General features: G+C 36.0%; 1 pseudogene; it reads right to left on the bottom strand.

Moving 5' to 3' along the window:
- Positions 1–3,951: 3,951 nt before the first annotated feature.
- LOC107804556 (histidine decarboxylase-like) lies at positions 3,952–8,191 on the bottom strand (annotated as a pseudogene).
- Positions 8,192–11,956: the final 3,765 nt, after the last annotated feature.

Raw genomic sequence — 11,956 nt, 5'->3', positions numbered from 1 at the left:
TTGACATTTAGCATATTAAATATTAAAATGCCTATTTTCTCCATAATTTTCACAATTCATTGTTAATTAGCATTGTTTGTTCATAAATAAATTATAATTATTGTGTGCCTTGATGCTTAATAGTTTCTCATTGGACGTGGTATTTATAAGAGTAATATTTATTACATTTATGAGTTGTTGAAATAAATTGGGGGAACGGGTTGCACTGCGCAACGAAAATGAAAGTAAATATATCTATATTGGGGGATCGGATTGTATACCGCAACAGACTTATTTAAAAGTCTATATGTATACTTGATTAAAATAAATATATTTGAGGATTGAAAATGAATATATTGTGTGAGCGGTTTGCACACTCCAACGAAAATTGATTGAAATAATAATTGGTTATGACTGCTGAGTTGGCTTCAACTATTAGAAATGAGTTACCTGATTTAATTATATTATTGTGGTTATTACTATTATTGCGTACAAGTTAATGTAAGTGACCTGCCTTAGCCTCGTCACTACTTCGTCGAGGTTAGGCTCGGAACTTACCAGTACATGGGGTCGGTTGTACTGATACTACACTCTGAACTTCTTGTGCAGATTTCAGAGTTAGTCCCAGCGGTGTACCATAGACTTGCTCGGATTTCAGCTACCAGAGGAGACTTAAGGTATAGCTTCACGACGTCCGCAGTTCTAAAGTCCCCGTCTACTTTTCTTTAGGTGTGTGTTTGTTTCCAAACAACTTTATTTTATTTAGACATTTATTTGTATTATTCTAGAAGCTCGTGCACTTGTGACACTAATTCTGGGATAGTATTTAGACCCTCTTATTTTATAGATTATTCACTGCATTTCAAACCTAGCAAGTGAAATGTTAGGTGCCATCACGGTCCCGAAGGTGGGAATTTCGGGTCGTGACAACCAACTATGAGCGCGTCATTGTATGGCCTCCATACGAACTATTAATTAAACACAGTAATTGCCAGTAAACTCAACACATATAAAGCTAGGCCCCAAAAAACTTAAGTATACATGTACATGTGCGCCTTCAAGCAAATCTAACAAATCCCTGTAATAGGGGAGATGATGTCGAGCCTCGAACTTGCGTCCGTAGCCTCGCCTTTCAACCCACCTCCAAGCAAAAAGGAGAAACGGTGGAGGTGGTGCATCCAGAGCCATCAGTGGTAGAGGTGGATGGAACTGCAGTAACCGCTCCCAGGCCCAAACCTAATATAGATTGTGGACGTAAAATTTAAGGTATTTTTTTACTATGTATGTTATAATCATGAAATGAATTGACTATGTTTTCATCTGCAGCAGTGGTAAAAATCTGGCAACGTCTGTGTGGGTGCCCATGCACGCCCGGCACATATGCCTATAGAGGTAACCTAGAACAACTGCACCCCAGCTGTAACCAGGTAAATCATCTAGCCTCTCCAGATGATGTAGAAATCTCAAGTTGACTAGGTTTCATGAAGTGTACGGGAACAGTACACCACCAAACATCAGCAGCAATAACAATCTCGTGTGTCGGTCAATATCCTCCATTGGTGAATCATATGTAATCTCTGCATCCATCATCGCCAGATGCTGCCGGACGGGCGTCTGCTGCAATCGAATCGCCCCACTCAATGCAGTCTCCTCCGCTGGCTGGAAACTGGTGAGTCGCTGCAACATATGCAGGTAATGCACTCCCCTATAGTCTTTAAGAGCATACTGGTAAGCTACAGGTAATCCATCGACCGGCAGCCCGAAGAGAACCTCCACGTCCTCAAGCATGATGGTAGCCTCGCCGATGGGTAGATGAAACGTTTGCATCTCCGGTTGCCACCGCTCTATCATAGTCGTGATCAACGCCCAGTCGAACTGCAAACGGTCAATCTCTATGATCCTGTAGAAACCCGTATCCTGAAGGCGTCTAACTATACGGGGATGGAGTGGGTGGTCCCTAATGAACTCCCACATATTGTCTATACGTTTGGGGCGGAATGTTTGGGACAAAACACTGCCCATCCCAGATGTATGAAGACCTATGGTTGCCCCGTAGCAATAGTAGCTCTCGAGATGCAGGTCCAGGATGCACATGGGAACCACCATGACGATGTCTGTAAATTGAACAATATTAATTAAAATATTTTTCTTTTTGTTTGCTTAACATCTTTAAATATATTGTAATATCTTTTATATTAATATTTAATCGATATTTTTACTATATTATTACTTAAGTTGATACATTTTCTATATTATTAGTTTATATGTTAATTTATTATTTTATATGTTAGGTTATTATTTTATATGTTAGTGAATTATTCTATATGTTAGTTTATTATTTTATACGTCAGTTTTTATTTTATATATTTGTTTATTATTTTATATGTTAGTTTATTATTTTATATATTTGTTTATTATTTTATATCTTAGTTTATTATTTTGTATGTTAGTTTATTATTTGATATGATAGTTTATTACATTCTATGTTAGTTTCTTATTTCATATATTTGTTTCTTATTTTGGATGTTAGTTTATTATTTTATAACTATACATGATATAATTAATAAGTATTCTTATAAAAATACTTAGTTTGACAAATATTGTTATTTTTAATGTTATTTTCTTATATTTGTTGACTAACATTCGAGAGAGTTTGTGTTTGAACTATCATCTTTTTTTCAAATATTTTTGGGATTAACAGATAATTAAATAATTAATTTCATTAACTACAAAGATACTACGCTAAAGGGCACTAAATTTTACTACGCTAAAGGGAACTAGATTACAATTACGGACACTACATTACAATTACGGGCACAACATAACACTAAAGGGCAAATAACAATTTATCAATTTTACTAATCTTTTATCACATAAATAATCTAATCCGGATAAAAAATAACAAATTAATTTAATCACAAAATAATCACAAAAATACATATGCCACAGTAAAAAAATAACTAATAAATATTTTTTATAACAACTAATAACATTAATTATTTATAAAATAATAATTTATCTATTTTACTAATTTCTACCACAATAATAATCTAATCCATATAAAAAATAACAAATTAGTTAAATTACAAAACAATCACGAAAAAGTATAGATCACAGTAAAAAATAACTAATACGCATTTTTATACATGATTTTTAACAAAAAATAAATCGGAATACCCCGATTTATAATTTTTTGAAAGGTGAGTATTTGATGATTTGGGGGCCGAAACGAGCAATCCACTACGCTATAACACCTTAGATCCAGTGTTAGCTTGCTACAATATCGAGAAGATACACTTTTTTTGGGACGGGTGGGCTCCACTGAGATTGTTTCTTTAAAAATGGAGGGGGATCCGGTGAAAGCTTGCTACAATACCGAGAAGATATACTTTTTGTGGGACGGGTGGGCTCCACTGAGATTGTTTCTTTAAAAATGGAGGGGGAGCCGATTTGTTTGTTTGGGGGTCTGCTGATTCGCGTCTGATGAGGGAAGGAGATGACACAGTTGTTTATATAGGTATAGCGCGCATAGGAATAGGAAGGTTTTAGAGGGCTCAGGGGTGTATAGTTATCTTACTAATTGCTGTTCGAATTATAATCTCTTGGATGCCTATTTCTCAATGAGCTCACGCTGTGCTTCTTTCTTTAACGTCTATATAAGCGTATGAGTTTTCAAACTTGCATATCAAGGCATTGTGACTAGTTCGAATTCTAGTATTGCGTAATTCGGGTTTGCTTATTTCCTTATTATTTTTAGAAAGGGAAAAAATGAAATCTTAACCTAAAGAATCTAAGGACATTGTACTATGTCAATTCTTCATGCTGAAATAATTAGTATATATATAATTTTGTTTTATTTTTTACAATTTTTCTTTTGTAGGTCAATATTATCTTTTGTTGTATATTAGAACTCAAATATGTTAACAAGAAAAATATCAGTCAAGTTACTCAAAACTCAAAAAGAAAAAGAAAAAAAGAAAAATTGAAATTTAATAGTCGCAAGAGGTGCTCTTAATAAATTAATAACTAACAACAAAAGAAGAATCAAACAATATGGGAGAGTGTTCTACATATGAACAAGTCCCATTTTAGTTGAATAAGATGATAATGCAACCCAAGCAGAAGACCAACTTTTTTTCTCAAAAAGATTAAACACAAATAAATTTAAGGTCTTTTGTTTATTAAAAGTTTGGCGTTAAATCATCAATTTTATTGAGCCACCTCTGCATAAAGCATACTCCATATCCAAGTCTGTTCCAAGTCTCGTCTTCTAAGGACTTCAATGACGCATCTTCTGTTTGGAGAAAAGACAGTTTTGAGAACTAATATCATCTGCTAGGCAAGGAGGCACAATTGTTCCAACCTGGTACCATTTTCCCCTCTCCTGCATTAAATCCTTGAATAAACTGTCTATTGTTTCTCTTGTGATGCCCGGCATGACTACAACATGTGCCATATCTCTTGTGCAAGACAGTTGCCAATGACGAATGAAGTTAGGGTCATTAGGTCGTTCAAATACAACGATAATGCTAGACTCATTGAGCATAGCGCTAATTCCTGCTTTATAAAGTCGGCCTTTCAAATATAGGGCATTTTCGTTGCACATTTTGGCATCTTGTTGCAATCCGGCACGGCCTTTCATGCATAAACTGTACCATAAGAATATTGGTGCCAAGCCATTTCGACTACCAGAAATTGTAGCATCAACGGAAGCAACGTACTCGATTTTTGTTGAGAGACTAGTAATGTAACTTTTCCTTGTTATCTGAATGCCACAAAGCATTGGACATCCCAAGAATTTGTGGCCTGAAATTGAAACACTGCCTATTGGCTTCTTGAAGGTAATTGTTTTCACCTGTTGTCAAATATAATAGAGAACTATGTCACTTTCTATTTGTTCCATTGATGGGAATTTTTTTAAAGAAAATATATAACGGATTATAAAGTAATCTTACATGTTGGATAAATGGGACAATTAGCCCATATAGTGCAGCGTCACAATGGATGTAATATCTATCATTGGAATAACCACATTTTTGAAGTATTTGTAGGACCAGATCAAGATCATCAATAGCTCATTTGAAGGTAGTTCCTAAATTATTGTTAAAAGTAGTAGTACTCCGCGTATGAGAATGGGAAGATTACTCGACCATATATTGAAGTTTGGAAGATAAAGGATCTTATAATAATATTTACCAATATTGATATTGATGATGGCCGGTTTGTTCTTGTTGAGAAATAACTTTGATCTCAAATCTGCATAATCAATCTCCCCATTGACTAAAGTATTGATGGTCTCTATCTCCATTGGGTACATTCTTGCTGCTTTAAAAATCGAGTAATGTGAATCCTTTGATGCATATAGTATCCCAGTGGGATGTAACTCTCTTCTGCACAAATAATATTGAAATGGTAAAAGTGAAATACATCATTTGAATATGAGGTCTCTAAATGTGTACATAACTCTTTTTTTAGATCAAGTATAAATATTATAGAATGTCTCCAAGTGCAGGTCTGTCAAACTATTCTATTACAACAATTACGTATCTGTCCAAATAAGTTAGGATTGACTATATAAATCTTCACTGATGATCTTACTCCATTTAAACTCATTTCAGGCCAAAGTAAATTATATATATATATATATATAAGTACTAGACCTCATCAACTCCTCACAGAGGCGGATCCAGTGTGAGAGTTACGGGTTCAATTAAACCCATTAAAAGTTGAACTCCTCACATCAACTCCTCACAGAGGCGGATCCAGTGTAAAAATTTATTAAAATTGCCTATCAATGGAGATGGGAAAGTGATGCCTACCCAATCAAAAGACCATGGAGATTTCCATCTGTGCCACCATTGGTAATGTATCCCCAATATTCATCCTTCTCAATTTCCCATAGTTGCGCAAACCAATCTAAAACAGCAACTTCAAAATCTTTTGAATGGAAATCGACAGTGTTCTGAGTGAAGGGATCTCCGCAGTTGTTCAAGTGGAATTGCAAAAGTGGAGCTAAAGCAGCATGATGCTCGTAACATATATTAACTGGATAACCTGTAAAGAACCCATTTAAAGAGGCTAAGTTTATATATTTCGAGAACAAGTATGACTAAAAGGTTTTGTTTACATTATTCTTGAAAAAGTTTCTCTACTTCTCGTTGTAAAATTAATTTTGGCACATGTACGAAATTAACTAATAATCTACATATTTTTTAGGGATAATAGTAAGATACTCCCTGAACTTGTCCAGATAAATAAGTTTCCTACTCAATCTTTATGAATGTCCTAGTACCTCCTTATCGTTGGCCAAAGTAAATTTAATACCTCTGTGTCTACACAACTAGGATAAAACCAGATTTATAAAACCAGATTTTATCCTAGTTGTGTAGACACATGTCATTTGCATGATTTTTACTTTTTTTTCCCTAGACTAATTCAACAATAACCACCCCCTTCCCGAAAATTCTCCAAACAACCATCATCCCTAAAATTCAACAAGTTTCACACCCTTCACCATTTTTGTCCAATTCATAACTCTCTACGGAGAGCAACCATCAGACCATTTTTAATTAAAAAGATTTTCAGATTTCAAACAATTACAAATTGTAATAAACCACCGTCCAATTTCTTTCAACCATTTTTTTGCCATTGAAGACCGTCCAACTAGATTCAAAAATCAACAATACAATCCATTTATTTTTCATATTTTATCATCTTTTACTTCTTTTCATTACCAAATTCGAGTTTTTTTCTTGTGAGGTAGAAAAGGCAGCATATTCAGAGCTAAAATTAAGAACGCATTACTGTTGGGTTTAAAAAATATGAACTAATGGGTGTCAGAAATTGGAAGAGAAAACAAAGAAAGTAGAAATTAGGTTGCCTTTAATAATGACATTTATAGAATTAAATATGTACCCAATATTAATTAAGGAACACGATGAAAGAATTAAAGGAGTAGTAGACTAGCAATAACTAAGGAGAAGAAAAAGGAGTTAGGTGAAGTTTCGACAAACTAAAGAGTTAAGTGGAGCTTTTGATTTGGAATTTGACAATAGGAAGAAAACAAAGAAAATAAAGAAAGAAGATATGTGGGGATTAAGAAGAGAAAGGAGAAGAGGAAAAAGGAAGAAGATAAAAGGAGAACAGAAAAAGAAAAAGCAATAAAAGAACAATGAATAAGAAAATAAACAATGCAAAAAATATTTAATAATAAATATATAAGTGCAATTAGTTGCTAACATCCCATTAAAAGATAACACGTGCATAGTTTAATTATTTTTTAATATTTTTTCTTGCCTTTCACGCACATATAAGAATGCGATAACATATTCTTTGCTAAATCAGCTTTGAGGATGATATTAAATTCATAATAGAGAAGTACTGGGGCACCCATAGTAAGAAACTATATTATCCCTATTTTTTAATAATTAATACTTAATGGACTTCAAAAATATATTGCATGAATGAGTACCCATTAGTTGGCATTGGTACTGTTAGTTGTCGGAAGTACACATAACTAAAAGTAGTACATGTATATATACAAATTGTGGAACACAAACTATTAGAAACGTGTGGAGAATTAGGCACATCATTATTGTGGCATGTGGGAGAAGGTAGTTAGGGTGACAAAATATGGGGTAGATATTTAATACTCCTCTCACCTGAAAAAGTTTGTCACACTTTATCTTTTCATGAGATATCACATTGTCTTATTTCATTTTAAAAGCTAAATTTTTTTATTCCAAAAATATCCTTCAATTATTGGCAAATACGTATGATGGTAAGAGAGGGTTCTAGTAACTCAAGGAACAGTTGAATAAACATGAAAAACTTTAATTTCCTATGTGTCCACCCTGATAAAGAGAGAGCTCCGCTGGCGGATCTGGTGCAAAAGTTATGAATTTACGTGAACTTAGTAATTTTCACATAAATATTATATTTGTATTAAAAAATTTATTAAAAATATAAAAATATTTAGTTTGAAACTCAATTCATTGTTCTAACAACGGAAAATCAAAGTTGTTGTTGAGCTCATGCTTCATGCAGCTATAGTTGTTGAGCTCGCGTCCATCCAAAGATATTTAGCCTTCCAATCTATACACCTTAGCTTACTAGTCTTTTAATTTTATTTTGTTAAATTGTGTATAAAAGTTAGAGTGATAGCTATATATTTATAGAAAAGGCCACTGGACATATATTTACCTATATGATATTCTGTTCGATGGGATAAGATCTCTATATATTGAGTCAAAATTTTGTCCGATGGGATAATGTCTCTATATATTGAGTCAAAATTCTGTCCGATGGGATAATGTCTCTATATATTGAGTCAAAATTCTGTCCAGTTCTTGCGAAAACGTCTTATTATCTTTAATATCAGGTTCCACCACACTGAGATTCAAACTCTCTCGTGGTGGCGGTGGCGCGTTGATTTTACCTTTTGTTGGGACAATCATTATGCCAAACTCCTATCTCATAAACACAAAAGAAGAAATTTCAATTAAAAAAATCTTTTATGATTTGAAATGAAATGAGTATTAGGTTAATTTTATTATAAAATAATATACTAGTGAGTTGGCTCGTCTTTGAACTTGAGTATAAAAGAAAATACTATAGAAAAAAATTGAACATGAATATTACGTACCTTTTCAAATCCCATTCTCAGAGCTAAAGAGGTGTCTCTATCTGAAATTATTGGGATTAGTCAGAATGGTCTCAAAGAGATGAAGTTTTTGCGCATCTCACTTCATTTGGTTCCTCCAATTTATAACAAAGGAAATTAAAATATCTTTCATGGAAATGAAAAACGTGCCCCTATAGTTAGTGGTCCAATTTTTCCTTCACGTGAGCTTTGTAAAAAATGTTTTTCACCGCAAGGAGAGAGAGGAAGATGTGTATAATTTTTATGTTACGTTTGAAATTAGAATTTGAAATTTTTGAGTTCATTTTAGGTGACAACATTAGATGTTAGCAATTGGATTCTGAATTTAGTTTTTGTATATATGTTTAACCGAAAAATGAATAGAGTTAAATTTATACGTAGTTCTAAGGATACGTGATATAAATTGATACAAATAGGGAAAGATACATAAATGTGTATTGAAATTAATTATAAAAGAAATGAATGCAAAACCAGATGAACTAATTAGCCTAAGCCTTCAAGTTTAATTACCTCCAAATCGGGTGAAGAATGATTGATAGAAGAAACAATTTTACTAAAATACCAAAAGCCACCAAAAAAATAGTATTGGCCCTGTTTTCGTATATATTAGAATGAATGTGTGTCTCAATCAATGTATCCATACAAATGATAACCACTTTTAATTTAGTGGGGGAATCCCATTTTGAGTATAATTAAAAATACATAGTGGGGATCCCATGATAGACTAATTAATTAACTTTTCCTTGATTTCCGCCGAGATTTTCTCCTCAAATCTCGATATCGATATTGATTTCCGCCGATTCGCTGGTCCATTGGCTCGATATCGATCTTGGACGGTCTCGGTATGGGTCGGTCTCTGGGTCTCAAGCTCGATATTGACTGGAGCTCGATATTGATCGGTCTCTAGATCTCGAGCTCGATATTGATCGACCTCTGGGTCTCGAGCTCGATATTATGTTGACGAACCTCGGTCCATCATGCTCCAGTCTTGATTAATCACATGAAGGGCAAAATCAATTTTGACCATATACAGATAGTCCCCTCGTTTCTCGGAAAGAAGGTAGCGAGAAACGATATGATTTTTCAACCTCCGACTAGGCGAATACTGACGTTTGCGACGAGCCCGATTGTGACGTATGTGACAAACATCCCATCGGTCCAGTTACCAAGGCATTAAATGCGCGTCAGTCGATTGTCGGCCACTGCCAATTTTGAACCGTCGCTGTGAAATCTATAAATAGACCCTTTCTTTATTATTTCAAACTTTTACCTTTAAACCTTCTTCTTTCCAATCTTCACAGTCCTTCGCCTTCTCCAAAGTTTTCTATTTTCAAGTTTTGGAGTTTCTTTGCTTGTTCTTCTCAAAACACCAAATACTTCAATCTCCCTTCTTCTTTGTTCATAGAAATTCAGATGGCCAAAATATCTAAATCCGTTCCGCAAAAAGAGGTTACTTCTTCATCACAACCCGTCGGCGGTGAGGATGCGGCGGAGCCTCGCCCTGAGGAATTCGTTCCGGTAGGGTGTTCAACTGTCAGTGATTTTAAAGTTGAAAAACCTTCTTCTGTATCGGGTCGATGTAAGCGGATTCGAGGTACCTGCGCACAATCACCGAGAAAATTCTCGATAAAGTCAAACAAGAATGCAATTGGACCGATAAACACGTGGTTGTCAAATCGCCTGATGAATCAATTACTACCCATGTGGAATGGTTCCTAAGTGTTTATACGTATCCTTTCATATTGGGTCTTTTAGATCTTGTCATCGACGCTTTTTGCAAGAGATACGATGTGACCTTTGGCCAGATCCATCCTTCTTTTTGGAGAATAGTGATTCTTCTATGATTTTTCTCGAGCAAAATCGAGGGGTGCCTTTTCACCCGCGACCACCTCATGCGCCTTTAAAGTCCCCGAATTTATCGAGCAGGGTTAATCAAGCTCGCTCACCGTGCCACTAAAGCGCCGTTCTCGAGTGTAGACGAGACTTGTGATCAAGGTTGGATGAGCCGATTTGTTCGAGTCAAAACCTCGGACCTGATCCCTGCTGATGACATGCCATTTCCTGAGAAATGGAATATGAACCGTGAGCACTTATTTCCCTTTGTTCAATTTTAATTTTGTAACTGCCTTTCATTTTCTTGATCCATTTTTTCTTTCTTGTCACAGCTGTGGCTTGGATGCCTGAGCCGATTCCGGATCTTAAACAATGGGTTAAAGGTCTGGTGCTGCAGAGACCGTACTCCGAGCGTGCTTGGGTGGAATTATCAAAGGGTCGATGGGAGGCCCGTAGTCATGGTAAGTCTCTTTCTAAATTTGTTTGTCATTTGCTCTTCTTTACTTGCTTAACCCCCTTTTTTCCTTTTGTAGGATTTGGGAAGGACGTTTCCATGAGGCCCCCATCTGGTGATGAGGAGGTTCCTGTACCGAAGCATGTTAAAGAAAATTAGAGAAAAGATGTACCGAGTTCCTTGGTCTCGAAAAAGAAAAAATCAGCAAAGAAATATCGCAAGCCAAAGGGGGGCCCTGGTGTTATGCTTCCGGAATCAATCCACCGATTAAGGGACGAGCACAAAGAAGGAGAAGAGGAATTATTCGGTGTACGGGCTAATATTGTAATACAACAATCTTCCGAATCGGCGAAAGTGAATAAGGGAACCCTGGCCATAATCCCGGAACAAGAAAAAGCCGAGGCTATTCCATCTCGAGTTGAGATGGTTGGAGGGGAGACCGAGGGTAGGACTTCTCGCGCAGCAGAAGATATCTCGAGGGATGAGCTCGGGATAGTTGATATTAGCGGATTCCCTCAGATTTCAGATGCTATGATCAGTGACGCCATCATGATGGAAGGACGATCCTACGAGGGCATTCAGAAGCCAATCGATATCCACGATTTTCTGGATGGGCTCGAGTCTGCTGCCTCGGAGGAGGTTATCGGGATCGGTTCTCCATCGGTTCCAAAACTGGTGGACTAGTTCCTAGCCCCGTGTATTGATCCTGATCGTAGGCGAAAGGTGGTGCTCTCCGTCTCGGAGGATACCCAAATTTTTTCTCCCCCCGTGGGGATTGCTAGTTACCTTCGGTCCTTAGTGATCGAAGAGGATCAGGCAGTGATGAATGCGGTAGGACCCACCAGCCTTTTCAATGAGGCCCAGCATGCTCTGAATCGGGTAATTTCAATGGCATATATGCTGTTTCTTTTATACTTGTTGTAGATAATTCTAACATTTTTTCCATGTTTGTAGGCTTCGGTGTTGCATCACGAGGCTTTTCTACGAATCCGAGAGGAGCATGAGGCCGAGGTCGGGACCTCACAGAG

This window comes from Nicotiana tabacum, chromosome 23, assembly GCF_000715075.1.
Source record: "Nicotiana tabacum cultivar K326 chromosome 23, ASM71507v2, whole genome shotgun sequence".
NCBI lineage: Eukaryota > Viridiplantae > Streptophyta > Magnoliopsida > Solanales > Solanaceae > Nicotiana > Nicotiana tabacum.
Note: the sequence above shows the minus strand (reverse complement) of the source record. Positions and strands in the feature narration are given on the sequence as shown.